The sequence below is a fragment of the Pseudonaja textilis genome, chromosome 12 (assembly GCF_049901715.1).
Source record: "Pseudonaja textilis isolate UNSWEBS1 chromosome 12, rPseTex1.2, whole genome shotgun sequence".
NCBI lineage: Eukaryota > Metazoa > Chordata > Lepidosauria > Squamata > Elapidae > Pseudonaja > Pseudonaja textilis.
Genome location: NC_142001.1, coordinates 9468995 through 9490437, shown reverse-complemented (window position 1 = coordinate 9490437; position 21443 = coordinate 9468995). Strand labels below are relative to the sequence as shown.

General features: G+C 42.3%; 1 long non-coding RNA gene across 1 annotated transcript in view; it reads right to left on the bottom strand.

Moving 5' to 3' along the window:
* Window positions 1–5465: 5465 nt before the first annotated feature.
* Window positions 5466–21443, bottom strand: part of LOC148124778 (uncharacterized) — a 48900-nt gene continuing 32922 nt past the window's right edge. The window contains exons 2-3 of the long non-coding RNA XR_015745058.1: window positions 7179–7300; window positions 5466–5639 (exon numbers count right to left, since the gene is read on the bottom strand). This is a non-coding gene — a long non-coding RNA (uncharacterized LOC148124778). The remainder of the gene's footprint in view (window positions 5640–7178; window positions 7301–21443) is intronic.

Genomic DNA, 21443 nt, shown 5'->3' with positions numbered 1-21443 from the left:
GTTAACATTTTTTTTTTTTTTTGCATACAACAAACTTTTGGATTTTAAAAAAAAGTCTTCACCCCCCAACTCCTCCAAATCTCTAAACCACATCAGAATTTTCACATTTGGGATGATTTCCCATTTCAGTCAATACAGAAGGTTGGGATAAAAGGACTTTCTTGATCGCAAAGCTCACGAGGAATTTTGTTTTTGAAACCCTAAGGAACAAAGAATGTCAATAAGAAAAAAATGGAAGGAATTGTTGATTTTCTCGAGGGGCTGTTCTGGAGTCACTATTTTGTTTCATCCAATGCTAATAAAAGAAAACAGGCCCCACAATTTTTTCCTCCTGGGATTAAAACCTAACCCTGGTAACCATAAGATTTTGAAATCAACACCCTTCCTTTAATTTTATTCCTCCAAGATATCAATAGAATTAAGCTTGGGAAGTATGAAAAATAGCCCAGATAATGCATGTGATGCATTTTAATGAGATAATGCTAACCCATTCACTTTTAAAAATCCATTCACTTTTCAACCAATGGAAAAGTTGTTTACAGTGGTATGGAAGAGACTATCAAGCCTGGAGTACAAAAATCAGAGAACTTTCTCTGTTCCATTTGGTGGTCAGTTCAGATTACAGCTCAGATACGGCTGACCTCACCCCAGACTTCCACCACAATATTTTTTTTCCATGGGTTTGAATGGGAGCAGTATATTTACTGGACATTTTTCTCAGGAGATCCTGTTGCACAAAATCCAGCGCTCTTCTTAAAGGGTGGAAGAAGAGCAGACTTTATTCCCAATCTTCTAGTTTAGCGCTACATTCTTTAGCAACCAACAGTAGAGAAGGCCTCCACAGAACTGGAATTGATCCCAGGAACTAAATGGGACTGAATTAAAATAAAAGAGATTGTTGGAATGTTTGGGTTGGATTTACCCAGTAAATATGGCTACCAGATGCCTTTATTTAGGCTAGCTCTGCAGCCAGTCTCTTCCTGGAATGACACAAAACAGTCATAGCATGAGGAGCCAGATTGTTTCCTATCTACAATCTCTCTCTTAAAATGAAATTCAAGAATTCCGTGCACAGGGTGGGGTTTCCACTTCCCCACCTTTTTAAAATAATTTGGATGAAAATCTATCAAAGACAAGAAAGAATGTAAGATTTGAGAGAAATGCTCAGTCATGATGATAAAGAACCTGTGTTAGATGCCAAAATTGCCCAGGTTCGACCTTCAGCATCACCAAAGAGAGCCAGGAAAACTCTGGACTCATGTCCTGAAGAACCATTCTTTTAGTGCAGATACAGGGAGCACAATGATTCAATGGTTAAAGAAGTTGAGCTTGTCAGCTGCAAAGCTGACATCCCAGGTTTGAAACCCATGCACAATGTGGTCCGCAGGCAGCCTGCGGAGATGGCAGCAGAATCGGACAGTGAGGAAGAACATGGGCCAGTCCGGGAGTCTGGGGAGGACTTGGACGATGGTCCTGTGTCTGATATAGTGATGAGGCCAGGGCCATCTGGGAGTTCTGTGCTGATTCCGGAGCCTCCAGAATCTGACAGCAGTGAGGCAGAGGAACAAGGAGAGCCTGTTCCCAGTGCACGTGTGCGCAGAACTGCCGGAAGGCAAGAGCAGTTAAGACAAAAGTGGAAACTTGGGAATGAGGCTGGGAGGTGATTGCCCCTCCCATAAACTATAAAGGACAGGCAAAGGGACAGGAACCTTTGCAGGAAGCAACGTTGTTCATTCTGGCCTGTTTGGAACCTGAAAGCTCCATAGTGAATTTTGTGCTCTGTTTGGTTTTGAAAGACTAATTGGTACTTTAGTCATTGGCAGAACTTCAAGGAAGATAAAGGTGCATTCTTATCAGACTTCTTCTGAAGGACTTTGTCAGACTTCCATGGGACTACATTGACTTCTGGTTGAGACTCATGATGATAATTCACAGCCGTAAAATAAAAGGGTTTTGGATTTAACATAGGTTTGTTGGTCAGAACAAATATAACAGGATGAGCTCCCATTACTTGCCTCAGCTCCTGCCCACCTAGCAATTCAAAAGCATGCAAAAGTGAGTAGATCAAAAGAGACCACATTGGTGGAAAGATAACAGTGTTCCATGTATCTCGACATATAGTCATGCCGGCCACTTGACCACAGAAAATATCTTCAGGCAACGTTGGCTGCCTCGGCGAAGAAGCTGAGATGAACATCCCCTGTGCAGAAATCACCAGAGAGATCCCAATTTGAACCATCCTTTTGCTTCAATCTCAGAAGCTACTCTATGGAGAAGAGTACCCACCAACCCCAAAGAAACAAGTAAGTGAAAAAAATCTATCACCTCTCCTGCTTCTTCATTTTTCATGGGGAACTGTGTTTTCTTCCAAAAGCCATATCTTTCTCTTCCTGTTAAGAATTTATAATGTGATGTCACGGAATAGATCCTTGGAGTGAGAACAACGATGTCATAAAAGAAGAAAGAAGGGGAAATGAAGAGAAAGGCAGGTTGAGTTTTGCGACTTGTTCCTAATTCTCAGCTGAAATCTGCCTTCCGGTTTCTGAAACGTCTTCTCGTCTGCAAAAGACGCTTCTGTTTTGTTTTGTGATTCTTGGGGTTCTTTGCAAAGTCCTTTGTTGATGGTTTTGAACTTACCTGTCCTGACCCAGATTCCCAAATATGACAAACCTTCTGAAGTTAACTCAGATTGATTTATTAGGAACACCAGTAGCCCCGGCAAAAAGTTTCTGTCTCAACACAAGTTACCAAGCCCTTACGGCAGGTAGATAAATAGTTGTCTGCCACAACTATTCATCTCCGCCCTCTGCCCTATCTATTTGTCTCCGCCCTCTGCCCTATCTATTCATCTCCACCCTCTGCCCTATCTATTCATCTCCTCCCTCTGCCCTTTATCCCCAGAGCTAGGGTGGGGCTTTGCTAGCAGCAGTGGCTCTTTCGTCCCAAGGACCAGTCCATAGATTTCCACTGCTCTCCTCTCCTCTGCCTTCTGGACATTTGTGCGTTAGGCACTGGACCCATCTGTTCCTCCTCTTCCTTATCAGCCACTTCCAGACCTGGGGGCTGTTGATTCTCCATCTGAGGGCTGATGGACAACCCAGGCTTTGCCTCTGTCTTTCTCTCTGACAGCTCCATTCCCTCTGTAAGCTTACTACCAACGGTACCTCTGAAGGCTGTGATGGGGTCTATCTCTGGCTGGATGACAGTCCTAAGGATGCTAACTGCTATTGATGGATCAGTTCAAAGCATCCTCTGGCGTATGCCAGGGCCAAGCAGATGCCTCTGGGAAGCTAAGCACGAAAGGAATCGCCCTCCAGCAGCTGTCGCTACATGGCATCCTGCCTTTGATGTTGAAGGATCCATACAGTCTTTAGCTAATTCGGCGGCCTTGTCTTCCATAAATCTGCTAATCCTCTTTTCAAGGTAGGCTGCACCTCATCAATACAGCATTACATGAAAGTGAGCTTCACGCAGTCAATATATGAAGAGGTGGAGTCTCAAGCATTATGAGAAAGAGGAGAAATACTTTATCCAACACTTTTCAATAGATGCCTAATATTTTATATTTTCCACTTGCTTTCTCTTTGTGGCCCCTTTTCCCCCATTTCTTTTTAAAAAGCCTATACAAAACAGTCTTTTCTCACAGGGAGAGTGCTCTTAATGTTTGATTATCTCATCCTTTTCTCTCTCTCTTTTTTTTTTTGCATCTTGTAGAGTTTGGGTTCAAAAACAGGAAAAGAGAGCAAGGAAATTGGGAAAAAAAATCCCTCTTGTTGTTCTCTCCAAATAGTTGTAGTACACTGGTAAGGACCTGAATGTAGGCAGGAAAAGCCCAATGCACAACTACAAGATAGGTAGTAGCAATAGCAACAGCCAGAGGTGGTATTCAGCAGGTTCTGACCAGTTCTGGAGAACCTATAGCGGAAATTTTGAGTAATTCGGAGAACCAGCAAATACCGGTTTGGCCCCGCCCCCATCTCTTCTCTGCCTCCTCAGCTGATCAGCTGGGTCTTCTTTGGTTGTCCTGCACAGGAGAATGGAGCCGGAAAGCAGGTTAGTGGGGTGGGGAGGGAATGAGGATTTTTCAGTAACCTTCCCCTGGAGTGGAAAGGGAATGGGGATTTTGCAGTATCCTGCCACGCCACGCCCACCAAACCACACCCACCAAGGCCACGCCATGCCCACCAAGCCACACCCACAGAACCACTAGGAAAAAAAAATTTGAATCCCACCACTGGCAATAGCACGTAGACTTATATATCGCTTCGCAGTGCTCTAAAGTTCTCTCTCTGTATAGAGGTTTACAGAATCAGTACCTGACTCAAGAGTAGTGCCTGTGAGAGGATTCCGGCTGTCTAGGTGAGCCACTGCTTCAGTACGAGCCAGGAGTATGCCACGGCTTCCAACAAGATCAATGCAATCCTAAGCTGCATCAATATGGGATGGATTCCAGAACACTGGAAGGGATAATATCGCTCGGTGCTGGACTAATAAAACCACGCCTGGAAAAGCTCCTCCAGTTTGGTCACCATAATACAAACAAAGCAAAAAAGTGCTGAGGTCCAGAAAGAGCGTAGAGAAGAGCCACCAAAAAGATCAGGAGTCTGGAGGCTAAACCTTACGATGATTGATCGAGAGAATTAGGTTGGCTTAGTCTAACAAAGAGCTAAGGCATAGAGGTGAAATGCTGGCAGTCTTCCAATCCTGTCATGGGGAAGAGGGCATTGATTTATTCTCCACAGCACCTGAAGGCAGAACAAGAAGCAAAGGAGAGAATAGCAATAGCACTTAAGACTTATATACCGCTTCACAGTGCTTTACAGCCCTCTGTAAGCAGCTTGCAGGGTCAGCATATTGCACCCAACAATTTTGGGTACTCCTTTGACCCACCTCGGAAGGATGGAAGGCTGAGTCAACCTTGAGCCTGGTGAGCATTGAACTGCCAAATTACAGGCAGCCAGCAATCAGCAGAAGTAGCCTGCAGTACTGCACTCTAACCACTGCGCCACTGCGGCTGTCCAAGAAAGATCCAACCTAGAATTAAGGAGAAATTTCCTGACAGAAACAATTAACCAACTGGAACAGCTTGCTCTCTGGAGCTGTGGATGCGCCATCACTGGAGGTTTTCAAGACAAAAAAAAATGTGGATAAAATTAATCTGGGATGTTATAAGAACTCTTTCCCTGGTAAAAGGGTTGGGCTAGAAGATCTCTAAGGTCCTTTCCAGTCTTATGATTTTATGGCACATGGATTTTGTAGCAGGAAACCAGGATTTTCACATGAAGCATCAGGTTAGCTAGACTCTTTCTGCTTCTGCCTTATTTTTGGTGTGCAACCTAGCATCTTATGCAAATTGTTAAGTAACTGCCATGCTACTTTATAAAGGCCAACTTTTTGTAGCTTTATTAATCCAAAATGTAAACATGCCTTTGAATTTACCAGCTCCTTGCTCTTCTGGAGGTGTCAGATATTTTCTTCTACTTTTCCTCATCTGTGAAAAGCGGGCTCTTCACAGGGATTGGCATGACCAACATACCTCCAAAACGAACAAAATTTTTCTTCAGGAATTCTTGCGTTTTATCCATTTCCAGGGCATCTGTGACAGATTCCTGGCTCTGTTCTTCCATAGCTATACAAGCCTTAAAATAACAATTACAGTAAGTGTAAGGCATTTTACCACAAAGCCGTTAAAGAAACATCTGATTTACTAATTACATGTAGACCAGGGATGGGATTCAATTTTTTTAACAACCGGTTCTGTGGGCGTGGCTTAGTTGGTGGGCATGGCTTTGTGGTCATGTGACTGGCTGGGCATGGCCAACTCAATATCACTCACATCGAGCCACGCATCTCCTCGCTCATGACTGTGGGGATGCTGCAACAGTCGTAAGTGTGAAAAATGGTCATAAGTCACTTTTTTCAGTGCCATTGAAACTTTGAATGGTCCCTCTGCACAAGCAAAGTACCAGCAAAGAAGGGGAAAAAAACTCCAGAGAAGTTCCTGAGACAGGAAGTCTAGTCCTGCCAAGAATGTAATAAGGGTTAACAGAGAGAGGCAGTTTCTGTAAGCAACACCAGAATGTTTCCTTCCTGCCTTCCTTACAGGATTAGGCCAGTAATTTCTTCTAACAACCGGTTCTCCAAACTGCTTAGAATGTTAACAACCGGTTCTACCAAATAGGTGTGAACCGGTAGAATCCCACCTCTGATGTAAACCTTGACTTACAACAGGAACACAAGGCTGTGCTGCCCACATGGCCTGCTCACACACTGGCCCACCCTTCAGCTGAGCGCAAACCTTACTTTGAGTAGAGCCATACGATCTGGAACTGGAAGGTAAGACCAATGGCGGGGGAGGGAAATCCGCCCCCGGGTGGCTTGCTGCCGTTGGTGGGAAAGTCGGTCCCATATTTCAGGGCTGCAGTAATCACAGGACTGTCCCTTTTGTGATCCCAGAGTAGCAACTCCTCCAGTCTATGGCAGGCCGGTGCACCTGGATGGAGGAGTAGCTGCTCTGGGATGATCAAAGGGTCGGTTCTGTGACTATTGCAGCTCTGGAATATGGGACCGACTTTCCCGCCCATGTCAGCAAGCCACCGTTAGTCAAAATTCATATCAGTGGTCCACAGGATTTAAAATTATGAGTTTGGTGGTCCCTGAGCTCCAAAAGGTTGGCGATCCTTGCACATGATAAGCGTATATAATTAAAGCCATCGCAGGCATCTTTGGAAGGTCTGGAAGAATGCTATAATACTAGACCAGACTGGATATATTTCGAACCTATGATACCAAAACTGAGAGGATATGCTTCTCAGATTTTCCACAGCTGCTAGAAGCTATCTATATCTCTACTGAAAATGAGTTATTCAAATAAAAGTGAAAATATCTCCGTAAAGTATCTTCCAAGCATTTCCTCCCCCTTAATCTAATCATCCGATGAGCTTTCTAAACCACAAATACCCCATGAGAGATTTCTGTTTTAGTTGAGCCTTATTTGAGCGTTAAGGTCTTCGTAGGTTATGGTGTTTTTTCTTGGGAAAAACAGATAATTTTGGCCTGAAGACTACATTATGGAAATTGCAGAAAATCTGGAGATGTGTCAATTCATGTATCCTTTCTTGAATTCCAAATCCAAGAATCCGCCACGCAGCTATTAAAGTAGAACACAGGCTACTTACTTCAGTGAAAAATAATGGTTGCTTTGTTTTGGGTCTTTGTAGAGGTGGGGGTGGCTTTGGAAACAGAGGTTGGATCTTGATCAATGATTTTGGAGGCAGCTCACCAAAAATGGAATCTAGAACTAGGAAGTTGAAGAAGAAAAGTTAAGAATAGGAGTACTGTGAAAGGATGAGCTTTCCGGTCGTCTCCATAGAGCGTGTTGGGATTTTTCTGATGAAGGGAGAAAAAATTCTGAAAATAATTTCAAAGTCAAGTAGTATTACCAGACCATCTTCTGGAATATTGCTCCTGCTACCTCCGCCAACCTCTGAATTCAGCTCTGCTGTCTGGAATCTGCAACTGTATATCTGACATAAATACAATTGAGAGAGTTCAGAAGTATTTTACCAGAAGAGTACTACACTCCTTTGTTTGCAAAAGAATGCCCTACATCACCAGACTTGAGATTCTAGGCTTAGACATCCTTGAACAACACCGGCTAAGATTAGAGTTAAGCATAGTACATAAAACCATACATTACATCTTACCAGTTAATGAATATTTCAGCTTTAACAACAACAACACTAGAGCGCACTACAGATATAAACTAAATGTAAACCACTCCAAACTTGATTGCAGGAAGTACGATTTCAGCAACAGAGTGGTCAATGTCTGGAACTCACTACCTGACTCTGTTGTCACTTGCTCAAACCCCCACTCCTTTACCCTCAAACTAACCTCCATTGACCTCACCCCATTCCTAAGAGGTCTGGAAGGGGCATGTATAAATGCACAATCATGCCTACCATCCCTGTCCTATTGTCCCCAATTATTAGTACCTATTTCTTGTATTTAAACTTACGTTTATTCTTGTTTCTGTTATATTTTAAGCTTTTGACAAATAAAATAAATAAAATAAAATTAATGTCCTTCTTCCCTTGATTCAGCAATGGGAGTATTAGAATAATGGAGAAGACCAACAATGTGATGAAAACTGGAGGAAGGAGAGATTCTTGGTGGTCTCTGAGCTTGGTTGTTTTCTTGCAGATGCTTCACAATCCAAAATACCTAGGTATCATCAGTTTTTGACTATCGCTGATAATGTTACCTAGTTGGTAATGAAATGTCTTGAACAAAACAACCAAGCTTAGAGAACAACAAGGACCCCACATTTCAACCAAAACCTACAAATATTCTCCTTTATTGAAACTCTGGGAAGGTTCTTCCAAACATGTACAAGTAACCTGCCATGATAAACAGAGGTGGGATTCAACAGGTTCTGACCAGTTCTGGAGAACCGGTAGCAGAAATTTTGAGTAGTTTGGAGAACCGGCCAATCCCACCTCTGACTGGCCCTGCCCCCATCTATTCTCTCCCTCCCGAGTCTCAGCTGATTGGCTGGATCTTCTTTGGTTGCTCTGCACAGGAGAACGGAGCTGGAAAGCAGGTTATTGGGGTGGGGAGGGAATGGGGATTTTGCAGTAACCTTCCCCTGCCACACCCACCATGCCATACCCACCAAGCCACACCTATAGAACTGGTAGTAAATTTTTTTGAATCCTACCACTGATGATAAAGCAACGAAGAAGAGAGAGGAAAAATATACTTATTTTTCTCCTCTCTTCAGTTATCTCCACACTCTTCATCTTGTTTGATTCAGGATTACTTGGAATTCAATGAATCATGAATTGCTTTGTTTCAGGAAAACTATTGGCACTCTTTTTACCAGTGATGTCCAGTGAAGATCTACTCCTGAGTGGAATTCAAGAGAACGGCTTTTTCCAAGGCAGGTGAAGCCAGCACCAAGAGAAATCTGACTCCAGGATCAATACTCAATTGAATCTAATGCTTAATTTAAATTTAATTAGAATTGGATTAACTGCAGCCAATGTGATTACCTCCTGGCAGCATTTAGGCTGTAGATACATCATCCTTAACCTAATTGCTCATTTCCTGAGGATGCCCAATACGTTGAATCATAAACCTGCCCAACAAGACTAGATTCACAAACATGCTAAGCCAAGAACAATAACAACAAACTAAGGTTAATGTTAACCAACTTTAGCATACTATGCAATAGCCTTGACCTTGGCTGGCTAAGCAGATTGTGTGGACAGAGTCCTTAGGTATCTTATGTATTTGTTTATTTATTTACTATGTTCCTCTTCTATCATGTTAAACATTGCAATTAGAGGACAATTTTTTGAAGGGGTTTCATGACCTTATTCAACGTTTTGCAAAATTGGGCGTGCCCTGGATTTTGTGCTACAGCTTTTGGTTACAAAAGATTCTCCCAGACAAACTTTTCTACTCAGCTTTACAGCGGATCTCATTATAATCTACCATTCAGTCTCTATGAGTTTATAGACGTGCATCTTTGAAAAAAAATACCAGCCAACCTTCAACCTTACACTAGCTGAATGTCTATGGAGATTTCCAGTCATCCAGGTCATGCTTGTCCCAAAGGTGTTTTTCCAAAAGGCAACTGGATTTTTTTTCCCAGAACCAAAGTCCAGTTGCCTTTTGAAAAAGCATCTTTGGGACTGTTGGAAGAAATATCCATCTCTTTCAGTTCCAAGCTGGAAGAAAGACACTGGAAACATGGAGGCTGATTGGAAAGAGGGTTTAATGATGAACGGAACCACCAAGCACATCTGATTCTGAGTAACTAACCCCATGGAGTTGAGAGTGAGGGGCTTTTATACCTGTTGGGGGGCTTTAAACTTGAGCTTCCTGTTCCTCTGCAAGAACCTGTATTCTATTGGCTGTTGTAGGGGTCATAGCTGGCTCTAGGTTGTCTGCATTAAGCTTGGTTAAAGTTTGGCCTGCTGATGCAATGAAGGGGCTTGTTAGGCAATTTCTATTGTGGCTGAGGGTTAATCCTACCTTTGTTCAGTTGTTGCTGCAGGGAATTTGCTTATGAATAGAGCTACCTAGATCTCAATAAGCTCTTTATCTTTTAAGTGCTGACATTTGCCACCAAGAAAGGTGGGAGCTGCTTTCTGTCTCCAAGAGCATGTTTCTTGATTTCTCATCCAGGGAAATATAATATTCTGCCTTTTGGATATTTCTCAAAAAAAATTATTCCTCTAGGAGAAGGGTAGGTGCTAACTTTCTATAGGACTTAACGCTACAGACTCAAAGCCTGTGTGGAGAACACTGGGCTGGCAACTCATTTAGATTTGAGTCAAAGCACTCTAGGCCAGAGGTCTCCAACCTTGGCAACTTTAAGCCTGGAGGACTTCAACTCCCAGAATTCCCCAGTCAGAATTCCCCAGCAAAACTGGCTGGGGAATTCTGGAAGTTGAAGTCCTCCAGACTTAAAGTTGCCAAGATTGGAGACCCTTCCTCTAGGTGCAACAGGGAGCTGCAACATTATTGATGCAATACAAGACAATAGTTAGAAAAACAAATACCTGTGTTCCCTCATTTTCCAGTTTGAGATTCAATGAAAACTTGCACCAAAGTTTGGTTGCGTTTCAGCTTCTGCACATTTTGTTTCTCTAACATGTTTTTCTATCTTCCTTTCCACTACCGGTGCCTACTATTGGGAAATAGTATGGTATAAATCAGATTTTGAAGGATCACGGAGTTTTGGTTGTGCATTGGACCAAAAGAGAGGAAAATTAATTAAGTTGCATTAAAACCAGAGGTGGTATTCAGCCAGTTCTGACAGGTTCTGGAGAATCGGTAGTGGAAATTTTGAGTAGTTAGGAGAGCCAGCAAATCCCGCCTCTGGCTGGCCCCGCCCCCCTCAATTCTCTGCCTCCTGAATCCCAGATGATTGGCTGGGTCTTCTTTGGTTGCCCTGCACAGGAGAACAGAGCTGGAAAGCAGGTTAGTGGGGTGGGGAGGGAATGAGATTTTGCAGTATCCTTTCCCTGGAGTAGGGAGGGAATGGAGATATTACAGTATCCTTCCTTTGCCACACCCACCAAGCCACACCATGCCCACCAAGCTACGCCCACAGAACCGGTGGTAAAAAATTTTGAATACCATCACTGATTAAAACAGAAAGGAAATATCTTTCTCTAGTGCCAGGTAGTTGAAGAGAAGACCAGTTCAACAGGATGTTGCTTTTCCAAACTCAGAGTCAGAAGCATTGTGTGTGCATATGGACAGGGCAGGAGGGGTTTTCTAATCGTTCCTTTCCACCATATCTATCTGATTTCTCACATTGTTTTTCAACCTCTTCTTCCCAATTGTTCGGCAAAGGCAGAAACAAAACTCACATCTTTTCTCAGGCTCTTCTGGTGGACTAGCAGCTTCATCGCAGCAGTACAATTCCCGGGCGGGCAGTTCAGGATCGCTTCCAGTGGAAATTTCTATGCCAAAGTCCATTTCATCGTCATTGTACTCTTCTTTTACAGCCTCTTCACTGACATCATATTTTGCGGCAGCTTGCAAAAATTCTTCCACTTCAGTTTCATACAGTTCATCAACATTGCTGAAACTGGGAGGAAGAAAAATCCAAAATAAATCCAATACAGAATAACAGAGTTGGAAAGGATCTTGGAGATGTCTCAGTCCAACCCCCTGCTTAAGCAGGAAACCGTATAACATTCTGGACAAATGGCTGTCCAATCTCTTAAAAACCTCCAGTGATGGAGCACCCACAACTTCTGAAGGCAACTTCTGTTCCATTGATTAATTAACTGACCTGTCAAGAAAATTCTAGATTGGGTTTCTCCTTAATAAATTTCCATCCATTACTTGTCCTGCACTCAGGTGCTTTGGGAAATAGGTTGATCCTCTCTTCTCTGTGACAGCCCCTCAAATATTGGAAGACTCCTGTCGTGTCATCTCTAGCCCTTCTCTTCATTACACATACTCAGTTTCTGCAACCGTTCTTCATGTTTTAACTTCCAGCCTTCTTATCATTTTGGTAGTTTTTCTCTCCACTCTTTCTAGAATCTCAACATCTTGTATGTATTAGAAATGGATGTGGTCTAACTAAAGGAGTATAAAGTGGTACTAACTCTTCTTCATACGATCTTGATACTATTCTTCTGTTGATTCAGCCTAGGACTGTCTTGGCTTTTTTGGCAGCTGGCTCATACTTAAGTGGTTGTCCACTAAGACACCTCTCTCACAGTTACTGCCGTTGAGCCACATACCATCTCTTCTGTACCTGGGAATTTAGCTTTTCTTGGCGAAGTGTGAAACCTTACCTTTCTCACAAGCCCTCTGTTAATTAGTACACTGACATAGATTTTTGCTCCCACTCACATAGGGAAGTGCTAAACTTTGTCACGCTAATGATAAAAGGCAAAAGATAGAGGTCAGGATTACCACACAGACACACCCAAAGATACGTGATGGAGATAAATTGATTTATTATACAACTGAAATCCCCTTGTACTTTGCCTTTAGGTGGACACGCATTAGACCTCATAGCCTTTGTGTCTCTGCCTTTCCTTTCCTTAGAAAGTCTGTAGTTTATTAGTATAGTTTGACAGTTGATAACTAGTTGGTCACTATCATTTTCTTTGATCAATACTTGCCAGTCTAGGTGCTCCATTGTTCCTTTTTTTTTGCCCCCAATTTCCTTTGCTGGATGTTTGGTCAGGAAGCTGAATTTGCACCTTGCAAATTAGTAGATATGGGGTATGAAGCAGTTTCATCACTGAGAAAGACATTGTGATGCAATGATTTCATTTTTTTTTCAACCTGTCCTAGTTTTCCCAGTGAAGGAGTTTGGTTTCTTGATTCCTAAATAGACCTTCTACTGTTAACAGAAAGTTTTGTCACTCTCAAACTTCCTGCCTGAATTCGTATAAATAGTAAGTTGAGTATTTGGTTGTTATTTATTATGTTACCCTTTGAATCAAACAGGGATAGCCACATTTATTGGCGGATGAACATACTTTTGAGAATTTTTTATCAATAAAGGAGAATATTTGAAGCTCAGGGTTGAAATGAGGGATCCCTGGTGCTGTCTGAGCTTGTTTTCTTGCAGGTGTTTCAATACCAAACTAGGTAACATCATCAGTGAGCATTTTAATTAGATGTCTTGCAATAAAATAGATGTACATTCCCTACATGCATCTTTCATGCATATGGCCAGACACTGATTGACAAACCACCACCACCCTCCATATCCCTTCCATCTTCCAGAATGTTCTTTTCCATATGGGAAAGTAGTCCAACTTCTGATCAAAGCTTTTAAGCTGCAGCCCTGGATTTGTTTTTGTTTTTTTAATTGTTCTGGCCATCCAAAGCACCTGAAGGCAGGACAAGAAGCAAATGGGTGGAAACTCATCAAGGAGAGAAGCAACTTTGAACTAAGGAGAGATTTCCTGACAGTGAGACTAATTAATCAGTGGAACGATTTGCCTCCAGAAGTTGTGAATGCTCCAACACTGGAAGTTTTAAAAAAGAGACTGGATAACCATTTGTTTGGTGTACGGTTTCCTGCCTAGGCAGGGGGTTGGACTAGAAGACCTCCAAGGTCCCTTCCAACTCTGTTATTCTATTCTATTTTGTTCTGTTCTGTTCTGTTCTGTTTTATCCTATCCTATCCTATCCTATCCTATCCTATCCTATAGCTCAAGAGATATTTTTGGAAATAAAGATGCCAGAGTCTGGAGATCTGTATTGGGAGATTTCCATTTGGTTTTATAAAAACAGAAAGTGAACAATAAACGGTGAGATAGACTCAAAAAGCTGGTGTACCCAAAGAGAGTTAAGAATGTGTATCTCATTGCCTACAGTTACTTTTGAGCTATTTCTTTTGGGTGTTGGCAGTGGGTTGCATAAGCACTACACTATAAGATTATTTGTGTGTGTGTGTGTGTGTTGTGTGTGCTCCATATACTGTAATAGGATGGGCTTCCTTCAAGTACTTTTCTTGAACCCATGCCAGCTAGTGGCACCCAGCAAGGACTTTTTCTATGACACTGCCTACCCTCTTCCCAATACACAATTGACCCCCATTCTTTCTTGCTTTTCAGGAACAAAGAATTGGAACCACAACTTCAGATAAACTGATCTATTGCTCACGCCTACACACAAGAATCAGTCAACTAATAGTGTCAGCAGTAAGTTGCTACTAATTAACTGAATTCAAGAGGTGTTTGATTGCTTACGGGAACGTAATGGTTCTAGTCTAATTCCTGTCTTGACCCCATCCCCATATTCTTTCTGTCCTTTTCCTACAGAAGAATTTTAAAATGCTCAGTTCTTTCCTCAGATATTGGGGCCAAGATGATTGAAATTCCCTGGAAGGGTGAAATATAAATTCAGGATCCCAACTACTTATTAATTTGTTTAATTTTTAACTCCATGGGTCCATGGCTTGTTTGTTGATTGCATGCCACCCCAAATCACAATTATTCAAGTTCAGCATCTGTATCAGCTTCTTAAATAAATAATAAAATAAGTTATTATTACTGCTTTCCTTACACTTAGGATTTGGAAAACAGGTCGACTTAAAAAGGGCTGAGTAAGGAAGGGTTGAGGCAGAATTGTGATAACATTTAAAAAAAACTTAATATGTAGATGAGCTGCACTCTTCTTTAAAAGTACGCTTGTTGAAAAGTGTATTTTCCAGGAATTAAATAGAGCATCCTTTGCAGCCACAATTGAGGTTATGTTTAACTGTAGATGCATCAAAGGAGTCTTAAATAAATTTTCTTGTTTCTTAATGAAAGAAAAATCAAAGAGAAGAAGAGAGGTAATTGGCAAATATACAAATAACCTCTCATATTTTAAAAAATCAGCAGTAAACATTCTGGAATTGCATTTCCTAGGTTATTTACATAATCTCCTTTTCAAAAACCCTTAAGAAATGTTGGCCATCATAAAGAAGAAAAAATAGCATGATTCTTAAACTCCGAATAATTCCTAAAAAAAGAGATGCTGCAGAGTTTAACAATGTGCTCTATGTAGATTTACATTTTTAAAATAAGTTAACCCACAGACCTCTGCTCTTTGCCTGGATTCCTTATGTAAATTCTATATGCAAATCCTGATTTTATATATATATACTTGGGGTAGGGGGGGATGGGGCACATTTGTGAAGCTGCAAGAGAAGCCTTGCTTGGCCGCTCACCAAAGTTACCAGGTTTTTCTCACTGAAATCCAGACAAGTTGGGTCATGGGATTGGGAAAAGTTCGTAAATATCTATGTTTGTCTCTAAATGCTTGGAGGAAACTGGTGGCTTTGGCAACCAAAATTGGGAGAACTTCGAGATAGACTGTGCTAGATTTTTCTGCAGGTTTTTAAAGTTTAGTTAAATATTTTTATGAATATGAATTTGCATTGATTCTACCATATCTCTCTCTCTCTCTCTCTCTCTCTCTCTCTCTCTCTCTCTCTCACACACACACACACACATCTTCCGACCTACCTACCTACCTGTCTCTCTCTCTCTCTCTCTCTCTCTCACACACACACATCTTCCGACCTACCTACCTACCTGTCTTCTCTCTCTCTCTCATCTATCTATCATCTTCTATGTCTGTCTGTCTGTCTCTATCATCGACCGATCTATCTTTTATCTGTCCATTACCTATTATCTGTCTACTGGTATCTCTATCCACCTTTACTAGTTTTACAAATAACTCAAGGCATTGAACATATCCAACACACTCTTCCTTCTCCCTTTTTTCTCCCAGAACCACTACTACTCTGTGAGATGGACTGTGCTGAGAGAGTGTGACTGGTCCAAACTCACCCAACCAGCTTTCATAGCCAAGGTGGGACTAGAACTCCCAATCTCCTGGTGATTGGCCCAAAATCACCTGGTCACCTCTCATGGTTAAGGCAGGACTTGAACTTAAAATCTTCCGCTTTCTAACCCAGTGCCTTAACCATTAGTGATCAGGTGCCCAAGCGATTGGGGTTTTTTTGATCCAGAGATAATGAGCCCTCCAATGAATAAAGACATTTTAAGCTTTCTGATTCATTGTAGCAAACAAATTTAAAAGCGTAAGATAAAAAGCATGCATACTAAGCAAGACGATACTCAAAACTCTTACGAGCTGTCAGTAGCTCTTTAATAACAACAGCAGAGGTACCCCAAGACTGGCCAATTGCCATAGGACCTAATGCTAGGTTCTCTGCAGAATCTTGAAGGCCAGCACTAATCTGAAATGCTTCCTTACAGATTTCTGCCTAGTTGACTGGAGATGCCATGTAGGAGTTAAGATGTCAATACAACTGATTCATTTTCTTGGCTGTTGCTCTCTGTACTGTCTTCCCTCCTTTTAACAAATTAACAGAGTTGGAAGGTACCTGGTAGGACATCTAGTCCAACCCCCCGCACCCTAGCAGGAGACCCTACACTATTTCTGACAGATGGCAGTCCAGTTTCTTCTTGAAAGTTTCTAGAACTTCTGAAGGCAACTTCTGTTCCATTGGTTGATTGTTCTCACTGTCAGAAAGTTTCTCCTTATTTCCAGGTTGAATCTCTCCTTGGTCAGTTTCCATCCATTCTTCCTTGTCTGGCCTTCGGGTATCTTGGAAAATAGCTTGACCCCTTCCTCCTCTCTGTGGCAGCCCCTCAAATATTGGAAGACTGCTCTCCTGTCTCCCTGGTCCTTCTCTTCCCTAGACTAGACTTTCTCAACCTCCTCCCACTGGAGGAACTTCATCGTGGTCCAAAGCACTAAATTCTCTTTATCCTGAGATCTTCCGAAGCCAAGCTCTCTCCAGCTTCCATCAGAAAACTGCTGTTGCTTCTATCCCCAACACTGTTTTTTTCCATGAGGTTGTTCACTAGCTATTGTGTGGGTTTTGGGGTTTGTTTTTTTTTTGACAGGTAATAATCAAGAGGAGAGGGTGACACCCTTTGCCGGGGTTTTGTTCCTAGGGAATGTTCACACTTTTGAGACTTGTGGTGCAGGATTTTATAGAGAGAGAGAGAGACAAATCCCAAAAGTCTTTTTTGATTAAGCAATTGTGCCCGGAAGGAAGTCACAGAGCACACTAAAATTATTCTGTGAATTTAACACTCACACATTCCATCTCTGGTTGTTTCCTCCTCTTTCAACTTGCCCATCCACTTTTCCTTTCTTCTTTCTAAACCCTGTTTCTCTCTGAGGAGGGAAGGATCTGTTTGCTGCTTGTTTGGTCTATGAAGACCCTGCTTATATACCGGATAAGAGTTGGAAGGGACCTTGGAGGTCTTTTAGTCCAACTCTTTGCTTGAGCAAAAGACCCTGCACAATTCTGGACAAATGGCTCTTGGAACCTTTGAAAGGACTGTGTTGTAGATTGGACATAGATGATACCATATCCCTCCCCCTCTGTTGAACAGCTTCATTGAACAGGCCTCTCTCAACAGATGGTGGAGGGATATGGCATCATCTATCTCCAATCTACAACACAGTCCTTTCAACCGTTCCAGGAAGGCTCCGCACCCAATTGCACCACTCAGATGATCCCAATGACACAGATAAACCTCCAGGTGACCTTAGTGACCCACTAAAAGGATGCAAATGACCAGCTTGTCTGCAAGGAGTATAAATCCTTCCATTCCCCACCATCCACTGGTAGCTGAAGAAGTTTCTTGGATGAGAAGCAAAACGTCTTCAAAGAAAAGCAAAGTCCAGTTGCCTGTTGAAAAAAAAAGCACCTTTGGGACAACCAGGACCTGGATGACTGAGAATCTCCATAGAAGACAAACTCATCAAAACTCATCAAAAAGGTTCAAGCATCTCGAGGTTCCCATCTCAAATGTTTCCCATCTCAGAACACTTGGTCAATGATCGTCAACCTTTCTGGATAGGTTTTTCTCACCACATTTTAATTGCTTGCCCAATCTATTTTTATACAGCTGAATTTTGCTGAAGATCCAGAATGCTGAGGGTTTGGTTCTTGTTGTTGTTGTTGTTGTTGTTGTTTTAAGGGAGGTATTTATGAAATCCAAAGCTAGAGTGATGCTTTGCTCAGGTGCTAATTTATTTACACCAATTAATTCCAGGCCCCTGATGTAAACCAATTAGTATTCAACCCTTAATGGAGTCATTATCTGTCAGATTAGCTTTTCGTAATGCTTGTCACTGTTACAGGACTAGGCAGCAGAACTTTGCTAATAAAACTAGCAGAATTAATGGAGTGAACAGCATAGATAATGACTTAATGTGGAACATACACTTTAGGAAAGGAGACTTGATCAAACGGGATTCTCAAAATGAAGATGTCAGAAGTAGCTTCTCTATTTTTTTAAATTTTATTTTAAAGAAGGAGAACAGGCAGAAGAGAAAGTACAGCTAAGTCCTCGACTTACAATAGCACATTTATTGACCATTAGAAGTTATAACAGCGCTGAAAAAAAAAGAGCTATGACCATGTAACTTATGACCATTGTAACATCCCGATGGTCACGTGATCAAAACTCAGACTCTTAACAACTGACTCATATTTATGACGATGGCAGTGTCTCCTGGGGTCATGGGATCCCCTTTTGTGACCTTCTGATGAGCAAAGTCAATGGGCAAGCCAGATTCACTTAACCATGCAACTAATTTAACAATTGTGGTGTGTCAGGATTCCGGCCGTTACCTCCATTTAAATCATGAGTCACAAACCAAACTTCCAAAACTTCAAAAGGATTTATTGGGAGTTAAAAGGTCTGGCACTGCCTGGGTGTAGCTGACTCTGAGATGCATCATTCATTGTCACCCTTGGCCCTGGTTTTTCCCGCACCCCCTGGATGTATCATAATTCATATTCTCCAATGGGACACATCCATAGCCAAGAGCCATCAATCATGTTCTCCAGTTAGAATTTTGTGCGGCAGAAACTTCAGTCACCTAGTTACTATCTTTGAAAACATTTGTGGAATGCAGTTTTGGTTTTGCAAGCTGCTGCACTGCATTGGCAGCTCTAAAAAGAAATATTTTATGAGTTGATACGATGATTCACTTAACAACCGTGGCAAGAAAGATTGTAAAATGGGGCAAAATTCATTTAGCCAATGTCTCATTTAGTAACATTGGGCTCAATTGTGGTCGCAAGTCGAGAACTACCTGGAAGTGTTTCTCATGAACATATGGAGGGGGGGGTCTTTCAGAAGCTTTGCAAAGTCATTCAGCTTTAAGGACTGTATTTCCAGGTTTGTCTCCACCATTCATTCATGTCCCCATCTGTGCGCAAAAGAGACCATTGTTAGACTCTCATCTGTTGGAGTGGGCCATAGCTGAATTGGTGAAATCTGTGTTAGGTGGGCAAAAGGTCTCAACTTCAGTTTCCTCCTTCCCCAAGCCCAGCTTCCATCGTCACATGCTGAATTGCTTTTCTTCAGTCTCTAGAGACTATGGTATCGTGCTATGAAACCGGTACCTGCCACTTCCCGTGTTGTTTCCGTGCTGTAAGTGAAGCTGGGGTGTCCTCTCCAGAGCACGAGGCCTGGGTAATCTAATATGGAGGATAAACTGTTATCCAAGCAGCAGATCCATCTCATTGAAACAGTCTAATGGAATGGCAGAGTTACAGTTGCGCCGCAGGAGTTACCAGAACGTGATTGTACACAGTCGCGAACTGCTTCTGGGACTCCGGCTCCGGATTTTGCCTCGAGGTTGAACTTCTGAAGCCTTTCCCAAGAATAATTATAGCCACCAGGCAGTGGAGGTTTGAAATCAAGAGTTTCCCTTCTCCTAGAGGATGGTTCTACCATGTTATCTGCTGTCGGGGCATCAAGCCCTCTTCTGCCTTCAAAACTGTTGACCATCTTCTCCTATAACCCTGGAAAGGGGCCCTTATGAGGTGCTACCAGCCAGGTCAGCTGGACCAATGTTTTTTTAAGGAGGTATTACTCCTCCGGCACTCCTCCTCATCCCAGGACACCTGTATGAAACCCCCCAAAAGCTTCTCAGCTCATTGTTCACTGGTATTTCTTAGCCTACTCAAAGATCATTGCTGGCTGGAAATGATGAACTCCAACATGCTCCAGGTTTAAGGGTGAAGTCTGGAGCATAGAATACCACTGATGCTCAGAGAATGTTCTACTCCAGGCAGGAAATCTAATGGATCCTGGTTGGAAGATGTAGTAACTAATGAAGAAGAGGCTCAATACATTCTCACAGTGTCTGACAATGGATTCTATTGCTGGATTCCCCAAAAGTCCCCTGAAGTTTCTTGAAGCAGGTATGATATACTTTGGCAGTTCCTATTCACGTAAATGACGATGGGAATAAGCTGGGTGTCTTGAGTTTGCCCAACTTGAAGTTTTCCGTGATCAACATTTGAGAAAGGAGGAGAACTGAGCATCACGATAAATGTCATTCAAGGACAAAGATCATAAAAAAATAACCCAATAAACTGATGATAAGGAGTTAGTCACTTCTAGCTGTGGTAAACCTCCACGTAATAATTTCACATCTGTGATTGTAGTTTAACCCAGGGCTTTGTAACCAGTGGCCTTTGCTCTTTAATCCATCTTTCCAAGTCCGCTGCCTTCCAGATGTGTTCCATCCCTGGAGGTTTTTAAGAAGAGATTGGACAGCCATTTGTCAATAATGATAGAGAGTCTCCTGCCTGAGCAAGAGGCTGGACTAGAAGACCTTCAAGGTCCCTTCCAACTCTGTTATTCTATTATGTATTGGAAGCTTCTATAAGGTAAAGGTAAAGGTTCCCCTCGCACATAACGTGCTAGTCGTTTCCGGCTCTAGGGGGCAGTGCTCATCTCCGTTACAAAGCCGAAGAGTCAGCACTGTCCAAAGACGTCTCTGTGATCATGTGGCCGGCATGACTAAACGCCCGAAGGCACACGGAATGCAGTTACCTTCCCACCAAAACAGTCCCTATTTTACTACTTGCATTTTTACATGCTTTCTAACTGCTAGGTTGGTAGAAGCTGGGACCGGTAACAGGAGCTCATTCCACGACGCAGCGCTAGGGATTCGAACCGCCAAACTGCCGACCTTTCTGACTGACAAGCTCAGCGTCTTAGCCATTGAGCCACCGCATCCCTTTTACAGTTTCTTGAGTTGAATACTATAACTGGGGCTATGGATCTGGAACATCTCATCCAATGTTTTTGTGGGAGCACCAGGCTGGGGATGACTTTTCTGTACCATTGTTTTCTGATCAATATGGGATTAATTTGAACAGCTTTCTCTAGTCAGACGCTGTGCTCCAGCCTCTGTATGACAACTCTGATCATTTTTCTTTCATTTTTCTATTCTAATTCTTTTGCTAAGTTCTGTTATTCATCCTTCAGGGGAAACTATGGATCTACTAATAGTTAAATAAAGCATGGTGGAATCTTAAGCATCGTCCTTTGTAAAATCCAGAGATTCACAAGGGAAATATACTAACAGAATTGAAAATACGCCTC